Source organism: Passer montanus, unplaced genomic scaffold (assembly GCF_014805655.1).
Source record: "Passer montanus isolate IOZ18808 unplaced genomic scaffold, ASM1480565v1 scaffold18, whole genome shotgun sequence".
Taxonomy (NCBI): Eukaryota; Metazoa; Chordata; class Aves; order Passeriformes; family Passeridae; genus Passer; species Passer montanus.
The window spans coordinates 96077-109848 of NW_024365381.1; the positions used below are offsets into that span (position 1 = coordinate 96077).

At 40.7% G+C, this 13772-nt stretch overlaps 1 long non-coding RNA gene across 1 annotated transcript in view; it reads left to right on the top strand.

Annotated features, from left to right (window-relative positions):
- Window positions 1–12483, top strand: part of LOC120500527 — a 31229-nt gene extending 18746 nt beyond the window's left edge. Inside the window, exons 2-3 of the long non-coding RNA XR_005627120.1 lie at window positions 10828–10981; window positions 12046–12483. This is a non-coding gene — a long non-coding RNA (uncharacterized LOC120500527). The remainder of the gene's footprint in view (window positions 1–10827; window positions 10982–12045) is intronic.
- The last annotated feature ends 1289 nt before the right edge of the window (window positions 12484–13772 follow it).

Genomic DNA, 13772 nt, shown 5'->3' on the forward strand with positions numbered 1-13772 from the left:
TGAGTTGATGGGCTTGATATCCCAGATTTTCTTCAGACAGTTCTCATGCAATTCAAATAATTACATTGCCCAATAAAACCAGAGAGAAAAACAATTTTCAGAAACAACAATCTGAATTGGCCAGAGGGTAACTACTTCCATTACACACAGGGGAAGCATGAAACCTGCTTGTATTCCAGGAAAAGAAAGGGATCAGGGTATTCCGTCATATACGTGTAATACTGAGAAAACAAACTTAGCTTTTGCTAAGGCTCTGTTAAGTTTTCTTAGAGGTGAGCACAGGATTTTTTTTTTCTCCATAAATGTAATGAATGGGGCTCTACATAATCACAAAAACAGATTTAGTATTTGTCAGTAAGAGGGAAAACCTCTTACCTCTTGGTATTGAGGATAGTTAGATATGGTTTCAGGGTTAAACCTGTTCATCCTCTCTTATACTGGGATGAATGCAATCTGGTTGACTGCATTTGAGGGAATTTGAGAACTAATGTTCCAGCTTTGGCAATGGAGTAAGACCTCAGTTTTCTACGATCTAGAGCCAAAGTCACCTGGGTCTAGTTTGCTGGAAGACTTAACCTGCTCTGCTTCTTGAAACATGCCTCTCCAAAGTTTTAATTTCATGTGAGAGGCTTTTTCAAGCAAAGTGACAGCTGAGAAAAATGCCAGATTTCTTTGGAGCAGATCTAATATTCATGTACTCTTTGATGGATTATTTGTGAATGTTAACGTTATGAAATCAGGAGGAATTATCCTTCATTGTCAGCATGATCATTGCTATGTCAGTGATTGTTCTTGGAAATACCCCACATGGCTTGACCCTGACAACTGTACATAGGGTGGTGCAGTTCTTGCTTCAAGGACATTGCATTTCTGTAATGACACTGTGCAGGTCTTGGGAGGAAAAAAGCTGTGTGATTATGTGGCCATATTTTCTTCTGTGGTAACTCTATGCATAAAGCAGCTTTCTATCTTCCTGACTGCTCCAAGTAGGAATGACATGTTCACAACTGAAGACCATTAAGAATGAAAACCAGCAGGACTTAGAGTAATGAGATTGGGGATGACATAATTGATGCAATGACAAAAGGAAATTACTTTGGTAGCTGGTGTGTCCAGCAGCATTGACAAGTGAGTGTGAAGTTACAATGACAATGTAGTTTTAATATCTTGACAACAGCTCTGGTAAGCTGAGGCATGCAGAAAGGAGTCCCTCAAAGTGGAAAGGGAAGCAAAAAATGTTAGTAGTTTGACTCGAATGATTCTTTCAGTTTCAGCTGACCCTGGAGGCAGCATCAGAAAAGACAGATTCATAGAACCACTGCCATTGGAAAAGACCTCCAAGGGAGAGACCAGCCTTTGCTCAAGCACCACCACACCAGCTAAGCCATGGCACTAAATGCCACATCCAGTCATTTCTTGAACCCTTGCAGGGATGGTAACTCCACTGCTTCTCTGGGCAACCCATTCCAATGCCTATCCATCCCTTTAGTAAAGAAATTTTTCTTGATGTCCAGCCTGGACCACTCCTGTCACAGCAGGAGGACATTTCCTCTTGTCCTGTCCTTTGTTGCCTGGGAGAAGAGCCCAAGCCCCACCTGGCTTACACCCTCCTTTCAGGTACTTGCAGAGAGTGATAAGGTCACCCCTGAGCCTCCTTTTCTCCAGGCTAAACAACCCCACGTCCCTCATCTGCTCCCTATATGACTGACAAGAAGTGGGAATATACAGAGAGAGATAAACAGCTCAGCAGAAGTGAGGTACATTTGTAACTCCTTGGCATGCATGGAACAATGGCAGCAGAGGGACTTGGACAGTAGACTTAAAGGGAGGTATTTTGCAGAGGGGAAGAGGCTGGACCTTCACTCCATAAACAGGGGAGACAGTCTGGGCAACCTAGATTTGAATGATCAGAAGAAAAAAAAAGAGTTAAACATTCTTTGTTTGAAGTGCTGCATTCTCCCCTTCGTTTTTTAAAAGGAAATGTACAGGGATTGAACCCAGCAGCTGAAAAGCCTGCTGAATGAGTTTCATTGTAGATGGAAGGAAAAATCTGTATTCTGATAAAAACCATAATATGTGACAGCTTTCACAGAGGGCTCATGAAATGCCAGGGAGCAAGAACAGAATGTAGCACTTGGGTTGTCCTGTCAGCCCACCTTAATTTTGTTACTACTAACTGCCTCACTCCTGGCCAGCCACTACACCGATCACAATAAAACCCAAAAACCCCAAACAAAAAACTCCCTATAAGCATTTTCTGCTGGATGAAGTCAGTATAGAAAAGCCTAGAAATATCACACTTGATTACCAGAAACTGCTTATGCTGGAGAAAAGTGTGGAGGGAGCAATGTTGGGGCAGCTGTGCTGGCCTTGGCAGGACTTATGCAGCTGCAGTGTCCCTGGGCTTTGTGGTTTCCTGAGCCCTAACCCTAAGTGTAACCCTAACCCTAGGCAGAGCAGGAAAATGCTCATGGAGGTAAGAGTGGCTGTCATCTTCTAGTGTGCTCTTTGAGGCAGGATTAAATCTGCTGTAGATCAGCAGCCACCAGGCTGACTGTCATTCCACAGCATGGGGCTGCTCCAATGATGCTTGGCACTCCTGGGCAGTGGTAGTGGAGTTGTCTGGAGTAGAATTCTTGTGGTTAGATCGGTTTCCTTGGAAGGAAAGTAAACAGAGGGTGAGAGTAACAGAAAACTGCCTGTGAAATAACCTCTGACAGTCTGCAGATTTCTGTGACGTCCTTATGTTCCCACTGCACAATAAAGGGTGTAGTTTGTAGCTGTTAATGTGGGCAGAATTATTGTTAGGGGTTTTAGCACTTGTTCTGTGATGCTGCAGGTGCTCAAGGTGCAGGTATCTGTGTAGTGTTTGTTTCTACTTCTTTGGCATAAGGAAATGCTGCTGGGGAGAGCTGGGGCAAGGGATTTGAGTGGTGGAGGAGCAGGAAATCTCAAGTGTGGCAGGATCCCAGCTGCGGTCCCTGGCTGGAGAGGGTCCAGCACACATGGAAGGCACTGCTTCCCTGTGGTGTTTCTGGTCACCATACACAATTGTGCTCTCCTGCACAATTTCATCAAAATGTCTTAGGCAACAGAGGGGACTACTTGTTTCAGGCTCTTCTTGCAAGATGAGGGGATTTAAGAATGACATGTCCAAGGTACTGCTATCCTTCCTGTAAATGTAAATCAAGGTGGTTAATATATTTGCGTAAAAGGTGTCCATCTATCATATCAGGCATCAAGGTGTTGATCAAGTGAAGCATTTTCTAGCAACTTGGTTTTCAGATGAAATGGATAATTATAGCTGATCTTCAAGCAGGAAAAAAATGGCAGTGCTTTCCAAATTAGTGCCAAGTGTTGGTTTCCTTTGAGGGATCAAGAAGCAGCCTCAAGTTTTTACAAACATGATGGACTGGATAACAATTGTTCTGTTCATTCCTTCAGTTAGTCACCTGTAAGATTGTGTGAGGAAGCATTGACAATTTCCTTTTATTTCTACTTTGCATGACCTGATAGTAACCAACTAGTTCTCCTTAGGCTCCCCATCAGCTGGAGTCATAATGTGTGTGCTCTTGGAAACATAAGTCATGATGAAGATACATTAAATCAGTTGTAATGACAGCTAATATGCACTACTGATTTTTTCTTTTCTGTTGACTCACACATACATTTGCATTGGAAATCCCAGCAGAAGAAAGTCCTTGGTGCAAAAAGATGATTTGCACAGAGTAACTCTCAGGTTTTACTTGAATTTGAAAAGAGAACTCAGGAAACACTGGTGCCAGCAACTGGCTGGAAATACATTGGTCGTGCTTTTCAGACAAGGGTGCAGTAGCTTTGACTCTTTGAATTAGGGACCACAGGTAAGTCAAAAGAGATACTGAAAATTTCAAGTAGACTGGACTCAGTGTTTCCTTACCAGACTCCTGTAAGAAGAATATGCTATAAGCTATTGACCTGAGGCACCCTCTAGCATTTTAATAATAGTATCTGTAAGCAATATAAAAAAACCCTTGTTTAATATTTTTAAAATATTCGTCTCTTTTCTTGGACATATAGCTGATGTTATCTAAAATATTTACTTAACGGAATAGCATGAATAATGTTGACTGAAAGGAAACTTCAGCCCAGTAAATCCCTGTATGTGAAACTTATTGGATGTCTGACAGAGGAGAAAACCCACTTGTTTTCACCTCTGCACTGGATGATTTTTCAAAAATTCTGTATATTGAAATCCGCCAAATTCAGGCGAATACCTCTGTCAACACTTGGTCTTGGTCATCTTTTCTCTTATTTCATTATTTCCTGGGCTTAAACCCCAACAGTATTTAAAGTGAAAAGGGCAGCTAGAGATGTCTGGTCAATTACAAACAACAAGAGCTTATTAGATGACCTGTCAAATGTAATACCAGGCTAATTCTTTTTTTTTTTTCCCAAGGCTAGCTGGGAGCTCAAATGTCTCTCTTACTTTGTAAGTCATCTGTTGAAAAGAAACCTTTCCTCACCAGGGTAGAAATAGTTGTACCTAATAGTCCAGATATATGGCAAAAGTCCTTTCACCCCCGCTATGTCATTATGTGTAGGTATGCTAAGAGGATGAATACACTATAAAAAGTCCACTTTTGTGGAACTCTGCATAATATTCTGCTTTAAGTCAAAATTCAGAGAAATGTGACAGGCTATAAAGTACAATTAAAACTGAGTACATCAGTAATAAGGAGCCACAAAGCATGCATAATCATGAGATAAATGACCTCAATGGGCAGATGATGATGAGCCAAGGAGAAGCCAAGGTCAATTATCAGAATTTCTAATTTTAATGCTATAATTAATAATGAATATTTCAACAAAGAATGTTTAAAGAATAATTGTATTCTGGTATTAAAACCTGTTAAACGTTAAACTTATGCAATTTATGCAAATGAATCTGATAAGAAGAGACAATTAAGGTTTATAATTAACAGATAAATACAAATGATCCAGTGATGAAGGTCTTGGTTTCTCCTCTGTCTTATGAGACAATGTAATTGATTTTTATAAATGCTAATTTATATGCACTGCTAACCATTAATACATTGAAGAGATCATTTATTAAATTAAAGATGAATAGTGGTGTATGCAAATATAGTACCTGAGTTTTCAACATTCTAAAGATGAAAAGGAAGCAGAAAAAAACCCAAAGCCTTGAATGATTTTGCTTTGGGTTTTTTTCCCCTCTAAACAACTTTTGACATGCCAAGTACAAGGTATAGGAAAAAAGTTTAATGGAGACAAACAGTCTTTGTTCAGTAAGTCTTTACGTGACAGTAAGAGGGATTTTTGGCACAATGCTTGCCTTTTAACATTTGTTCTCATGGACTAGAAGTAATGTGCATTCTTATTTTGCTTTGCTGTGCTCTTTCTTTGTGTTCTTGTATGAGAAGATGGCACGTTCACTCTGGAATGAAGCTGTTTTTAGCAGGGCAGGGGGAGTTTTTCAGGACAAGTGTGCTAACTTGGCATTCTCTCACAAACAGTCCCCTCCTTCTTTTCTGAGGTGCTATGTTGATTCTGTGCTTTTTTTAAGAGTTTCTGACTTCTCCTTTTAAAATGTTTGATGGCATTTTGCCAGCCCTTTGACTTATAAGTACATATAGTAAGTCTCTCTCCTTTCTTTCATTTAAGTCTCAGTATTAGTAGGAATTCTGAACCAGCTATAAAATAGATGCATTTTACATTATATTTTGTATACACCATCAGAACAGTAATGCAATTTAGCTTTGCAGGAGCAACTGCAAACAATAGCTACACTTAATTAAGTGCAGCTTTATCTTTGACAGCTCTTCCCTTCTCCTGTGTTTTCCAAGGGTGAGGTCGTTGGCTGAATTGTATCAAAGCAGGTGCTTGCAAGGCAGCTCCAGGAAAGTAGCTCCCAATGGCCCAAAGAAAGTCCTAAAGGGTCAAGGAAAGGGAAATGAAAAAAGCATGCTGTAGCAGATTTGATTACCTCTAAGATTAAATTTCAAACAAAAATATAAGAGATCTTTGCAATATCTAAATATAATGACTGTCTATTTTAAAGAATGCTCAGTAATTTCCCCCCCTATTTTTCTCCTTACTTCTGACTTCTGTCCTTGGCATTGTAGTCTGTGCTGAATTGCACTCTGGAACTGGCTCAGGAGGTCAGACTACAGGAGGTTCAAAAAGTGTGGACACTTTTGCAGAAACAGGCAAAATGTGCACCTTCTGATGCAATCAGTGGAAAATCCATGCTCTTCCATTGGGCAGTGATGTGGTCTGCTGGGTTCAGCAGGGCTTTTTGCTCTAAATCTGTGCAGAATTTGACTTAATAGAACATGCATTCTTTTTCTGCCCCCAGCAGCTATGGTGTAGCCCAGGGTATTCTTCTGAACACATTTCTGGTACTGTCGCAGCCAAGGAAGGAAAAGCACACTTATCTTGTCTTCTCACACAGGTCATCTTCTAACACAGGTTAGCTGGTGATAGTCACCATAAATCAGAATTATGGCCCTCTGCTTCCAATGTCTGTATGATGTGCTTCTCCCAGTTTCTGATTTCCTTGAACCAAGAGCACTGTCGACTGTGATAGTTCTGCAGCGTCTAGCATGACATAGGCATTATAGAATAAGTGTGTCTAATGTCAGTGGTACATTGAAGAAATATCTGTTCTCTGATTGTTGGACAACAAACCCAAGTGGCAAGGTAGAGTTTGTTTAGTCACTGCCAATTTCCCTCCCCTGGGAGTTCCATATTTTACACATATTTTAGCCCCTTGTGCAAAATGTGATGATGGCAAACGGTAGCCTCCCAAGCCTGTTGCCAGCTCATCAAGTCCTGGAATAAAAGAATGGCAAGCTACTTTTACTGCACTGCTTGCATTGCTTTTTAATCCTACGTAGCCAAATATGTGGACAGAAAGTACAATTAGGAGGAAGAGATGTCAGACTTGGACTCCCTTGAAGCTCTTTGGGCTTCCTAAATCCCTGGTGTGGCCAGGGCCAGCTGGAACAAGTGTCAGATGGGGGAGGGGAGTATCCCTGTGCTGGGCACTGGAGCAGCCTGGCAGGTGGTGGGCTGCAGCCTTTTATGTTCTGCCAGGTTTGGGAATGGCCTTTGTTGCTGCTGCAGTGATTCAGCACTTTGCACTGGAACCCCCTTTCACTGGAGGTTGCAGATTGATTCTAGCAACAAGTGTCGGTAAAGGTCTAGAGAATAATTCTCCTGGGAATTTTGAGCACAAAGCCTTTTTTTTTGTTTGTTTCCCAAGTCTTTAATGAGCTTTAATATAATTAATAGATTTGTAGTGAAAAAACTTGTTGCCTTTGATTCTGGAGATGAAAGTCCAGATATTTCTGAAACATTTAATTATATAACAGATGCTTGAATCTTGTATTAAGATTCAAGAATGTGGCTTTGATTAAAAAAAAAAAAGGCAATTTCAGGACACATTTTCTGAATGACCTCCTATGTTTTCTATCCTCCCCTCCACTCCTCACAAAACATACTGATTTTATACCTACCCATGTTTAACCGTGATCACTCTTACAAACAGTCTCTAGAGCTCATAGCCTCTTCTAGAGGCCGAGTACTCCCTGGAAACAATCAATCAATCAAAGACCAAACTGAGGTTCCTACCCTTCTCTAATGATACAGGTTGCAGCCACTGTGAGGATGTCTGTTCCATTTCTATTTTTATTGAAATCACATCGTAAGGACGGGTTTTAAAAATTTTATTTCAAGAAAAAAATGCTGTAAGATCAAGGCTTTTTATTTATCTGAACTGCTGCAGAGCAATATATGATTATATGCCAATAGCCATAATGAAATAATTCTAATAATTTGAAAGACATTTCCTGAACTTGTTGAATTCTTATATGTATTTTGCCCTTACCAGTCCCTTACATGTTTTGTCATATTTTTTAGTTACATGATGGGAATTAAAATTAAAAATTAAATTTGAATTAAATTTGGAAAACATTGGCATTTTGGAATTTGTCATGTTATGTAAAAGCAATATTTCAGAAATTTCCTGTGGAGTTGGAAATCTATTTATGTTTTTGGAAAGTTTTTTTTTATATTCTATGAGTGTACTGGCAATTATTCATGTCGTTTCAGTTTTATAGTTTACATAATCCATTTGGAGAAAACATCTGCTTTCTTCATTTCAGCCACCAGGAGACACTTGCTGTACAGAAGCGATAAGGTATTTTAGTTAATATAAAGGAAAAGCTGGCCAGCATCATTTGAGGAATAAAGTACAGCTGACAGCATTGAAAATGTTATAATGGGCTGTATTTTAGCCACCAAGTAAGCTGGAGGGAACCTGCAGAAGTCGTTTAAGTCTGACACACTGCTCAAAGCAGGGCTGACATGATGAGTAGCTCCAGTGGCTCAGCCTGCACTGATCAAGCCTGAACATCTATGCAGAGGGAGATCCCACAGCCTCTCCAGGCAGCCTTTTCCAATCTGTTACTACTTCTATTGATGTTCTTTCCACCCTTATACCCCACTGGTATTTCTCTTGTTGCAGCTGGTGACCTTTGCCTCAAGTCTGTTGCTGGGCAGCTCTGAGGAGCAATTGACTGTGTCTTCTTGAGCTGCTGTAGGTAATGGAAGCAGCTAGAGTGCTGCTTTAGCATGCCAGGAAGAAATGTCAGATGGTAGTCCTTGAGTGCAACCAACAGGAGGGCTTCCCTAGGGTAACGTTTTGAATGAAAATTTCCATTTCCAAAACAATTTTTACTTTTAATTTCTATTTTAAAAAAATTATGAGATGGAGTTTCAGCATTTCTGAATTTCCCCCTGAATTAAAAATAAAAACTTGTAACATTTTTGAAAGCTACTAATTCCCATGTCTGAAAATCCCCAGTATTTTTCAGGTTAGGTACAAACCCTTTTCTGCTAAGGGTGGTAAGTGAGTGTGGCGCAGCTCTTTTAGTTCTTCTTCATTGTCCTACCAAGGGTCTGCAGCTACAGTACAGAGCCAGACCAGCCCTGCTGGGACCAGAGCAGGATGGCTGTGCCCTGACACACAGCTCCTCTTGTGAGGCCAGGCTGATGGCTCCAGCTGTCAGCCAGGGCTAAGGAGCTGGATCCAGCCCCAGTAAACTCAGTTGGAATGTTTCTGGCAACTGGGCCAGTATCTGTGTGTGGCAGTGTGCTTGAGCCTGCACATGTCTCCCTTTCACAGGGGGCAGAGCTGTTTGTGAAATGGGGACCCCTGAAACTCTGTCAGAAGCTCTGTGTTCTGAACTAGGGATTCGGCTTTCGGGGGGAAGATCCTGTGACTTCAGGAGAGCACAGCAGGGCTGAAGCCAGCTGGCAATGCTGTAGGATGGTGATTTCCATCCCAGATTCCGTCCCAGAGGCAGGAATTGCTTTTTCCTGCCCAGTTGGTGGCTGGGCTTTATTCCTTTACTAATTTCTCTACCAGCAATGGTCATGCTGCTCCTCTGCTCATGCTAGGGACACGTGTGAGGAAACACACCCAGGTGACAGTGTTGGGCTGCTCTCTTCAGGGCATGGGGGCTGACTGTGAGGGGCTGGCATTGAGGTGGGGTTGGGAGCTCCCAGCCTGGACCAGAAGCTGCAGGGGACAGTTAGAGAGGGGAAAAACATAAAATTGTTACCCAAGAGATGACTTTTTCTCAAACTGACTTAGAAGCAAGTTTTGCTGGTGTTTTCTTCAGCTGGTCTTTGCTGGTTTTTCTTTGGCTCTTCTGGTGAATTTTCAAAAGGCCTTTTGCCTTCTGAATGACAGCCAGATGTTCATTGTAAGCTACGTATTTAAAAAGTAATATTGAGAGATGTTCCCTGTGTGGCACAGAAAAGTGCAAATAATTCCACTTACAGCAATAACACTTCGACAGTGAATGCTTCGCTTTGACTGGGGGAGAATCTTCAAAGCATGTTTATATTTGTGTTTCTGTCTAAGCATTGTGGTTTTGCTTGCAAAGAGATTTTGTTCTCTTTTTGGCACGAATGCACCAGTTTATTCAGCTTCAAGCAATTTTGCTGAGCTGCAGCACAGGTTTGACTGACTCTGTCCTCCTACAGCACAGCTGTAAATCACTGTGAGATGCTACTGAAGGCACGTCAGCCATGCAGAGGGCAAGTTCTGCATGGAGAGGGGGGAGAGGAGTTCTCTTTGATCAGTCTGGCTCCAAAACCTGAACATGGCTTCAGCTGGGAGGCCACAGCCATGTGAAGGTGGAAGTTCAAATTCCTCCTTCCAGAGTCTTGCTCTTGTAGCTGCTTTGTGAATGTTCAGTGTTCAGTTGTTAAAAATTTTACCTGCTGCAGCACTGCATAATCTGGGATTTCACTGGAGATCCTAAATGTCCTGTTAATTTATGTACCAGCAAGCACAGTGCTGTTATGTTAAATTCAGAATGAAAACATGAATGGAAACATGAACCCCTGAGATCAGCATGAATCAGATGGGCAATAAAAAGAGGATTTGATTTGTTCCAAGAGATTTTGTGAATTGGACTACATCTGGCAATGATGATATAATTCAATACCTTATTAGTTTTTTCAGTGAATTAAATAGCCAGTTTTAAAGAAATGAATGTCTAAAGAGGAAATATTGTTCTTAACAGATACCTAAGTGAACTAATTAGTAACTTGGTAAAGATTTGACATGATATCTTTTTGTATTTAGGGGAGAGAAGTAAGGCCAAATTCTCATATGATCATCATCTTGTAAACAACACTTTGTCCCCTAAGATTGCAGGCAGTTCTTGCTTGGGCTGGTTGTTTACTGTTTGCTGTCAGCCAGTCAAAATGCAGGTGTATTTATTTATTTATTTATTTATCATCTTTTAGCAGGAAAGAAACATCACAGGGAGGAGACAGAACTTTTCACAAATACTTGAACCCAAGGCCTCCTAAGTTTCACCAAACACATTGAAAAACCTGGTTTTCCTTTTCTCTCCTACAATTCAATGACCAGCAGAGGTGCAGGAACATCCATCAGGAGGTTTGTAGCTCCTGTCATATCCCACTGTTATTCTCCCTGTTGTCTTTCAAACAATTGGCGTTGGCAATGGACCAGGAAAAATGGTAAAGACTGAGGATGTGAAAGTGCAATTTTTTACTAGTGTGAAGAAATTAGAAAATGTCAAATAAAGCTGACATTCAAATATAGTTGTCTGTCCAACAAGTCAGACTTGTTTGTGTTTAGAGGCAGATCCCTTCCCCTCTGTTGCAGCCCCACCTTCATGCTGTGATATGCAGGTCAGGTCTCCAAATCTTCAACACTGCCATGTTCTTATACAGGCACTTTCTAAACCTTAGCACTTAATACCTTAAAATGATCAACCTCTGCACATTCTGTTCCCAGTTTCCACAAGATGTGCATTCCTTAGTGATGTGTTTGTTTTTTTTCCTTGGTGTAAAACCTATTGACTTTTTTGCTGGTTGGTTTTAATTGGGTTGTTTGATAGCCAGGACTATTTAGCTTCAAGTACTTGAGCAGATGATTGGATTCTTTAAAGGTTAAAGAATCCTATTTGTTCCCTTCCACAATAGATTTAAATCTTTATTCTTCTTTATATAACCAAGAAATTGTTTTCTAAGAAGCAGTCTGTGGAAAGCATTATTAATACTCACCAGGTGTGAACCATGAGGTGACAGCTTTGTTCTTTTAGATATATGTAGATGCTTAAATGATTTTTATCACAAATGAAAGCATCAGTACTGGCCTTTAAGTTTTCAGCTTGTTATTTTAGAATGCCTAAGAAAAATAAAAACAAGACAAGGAAATCTTTTAGTGGGAAAAGTTAGAGACCTTTCTTAATTTTGGCTCATCACTTTTGAAAAGTTTTTTCCATCAAGGAATTAACTGCTTGCTTTAATATCCCCTGCAATTCTTTTTAGACCTTTCAGGAGGGGAAGATAGTGTGCTTAAGGAGTGGAGTTAGGCCAGTGGCTTGATGCTGATATCTGTAGCAGTGTGTACTTTGCATACTCTGCAGAGTCTTGAAAGTATGCTGAGCCCCTGAAGGGATCCAACATACATATTCCTTGTGTGTTTTTCTGCAGGAGCTCAAGGCTAAAGCAGGCACTGAAGAGGAGCTAGAAGACAAGCATCTGAAGCTCATCAAACAGCCTAGCTGAGCTATTTTAATATATGAGAAGGGAATTAAATTAAAGATTGGTGAAAAATATTTCATTTTAGCAAAGTATTCTGGTCCATTAGAGCAAAGGGAGTGGCTGTTTATTTTGCAGTTCTACTTTTTTTCCCTTTAAAAATACTTTGTGCACAGGGCTCTCACTTGAGGGTAATCTTTATCATAACTCATTAGCTCTTATCTAAAATCAAACTACTATACTTGATTTTACATGTGTAATGCTCTGTTTTTAATATTGTAACGTGGTTTCATTGGCCTAAAGAGCTGGAGAGCAGGAAAGAAGAGATGGTGAGAACAGAGCTGTGTGAGTACCTCCACACACATGCAGAGGGAGAAGCCAAGTCAAAACTGGGGTGTCTTTTTATTGTCTATGCAATGTAGGGATCAGTCCTGGAGCCTGCTATTATTATTTATTTATTAACAGAGAAACACACTGGAAGACAGAACTGTAAATGGACTGGAGCCATGCTTGGATGTGGAAGAAATTTTGGAAACCAAATCTGGTTTTGCTATTAATTCATGCAGAACTGAGCTTTGTTTGCTGAATCGTTTGCTTGAATGCTTGCAGGCATGGTTGTGTGTAGGTACAGGCTTCAGGTCTCTCTGCTCAGTCTCTGGGAACTGCCAGTTTTCTCAGGATTTCCATAATGAAGGGTTTTTGCTGGAAAAGTGTGCAAACTGCATGAAATTGCTGAGATGCCATTTTTTTCAGGTGCCAAACAGCACAATGACAAATTTCACATATTGGAATATGGCTAAAAAGGTATGTCTCATTAATGAGATTATGATGGCAGTGTTTTTCTGTCTTAGGACAGAAAAGAATATAAAATTATGTGAGAATACAGTATTAAGAGTCAACATAAGGAATACCTTTTTAAAAAAAGTCTGTTTAAAAGCTGCCCATAGAATTCCAAATACTACCCACTATATGGTATGTTGTTTAACAAGAAGAAGAGTTCTAAAGTGTACTGACAAGCAGAAACACTTCCCTCCCTATGCCTTATGTGCAACAAGTTTGAATCCTAGCTTGAGGAAAACCACCTCAAGTGTTCTGTAAAGCCAGAACTTTGGCCTGTATTGCAGCTGGAAGGCACAGGAAGATGTGATAATATTTACACAGACTATTATTCAGTATCTAGTTATGTGAAATCTATTAAACAGCACTCAAATGCTTCTAACCTGTTTCTGGACTCACCCGAGTGCCTCCATAGCTTATGCTTTGCTAGACTTGTTTGGCTCCATTCCTTGGCTCTAGATTTCTGGTGTCTAGGAATGAGCCCTGTTTTTGCTGGAATGCTGATCATGAGGGAATCTGGGGAAGATTTCTAAAGTCTGCACTGTTTCTAGATGCAGCATATATTTGTAAGTGAAGATATCCCTGTGCTGTGCTGGGGTCCTGTGTGTGCCTGTAGAAGGACTGGGCTTTGCAGAATGAGAGCAGCACCCCAAGCAGGGGGTGGACACAGCTGCCTTTTTTGTGATCCTGGAGGAAGTATGTTTGAGGTGCTCAAGAAGAAGGTAAGTTTAAAGCTGAGATCTGCAGGAGATGAGCAGCACCTGAGATGGGAGTTAGATGCTGAGGTCCTGCTTTGGGTCTCAGACTGAAAGGTCTGTCCTGAGTTCCCTTTACAAAGCCTG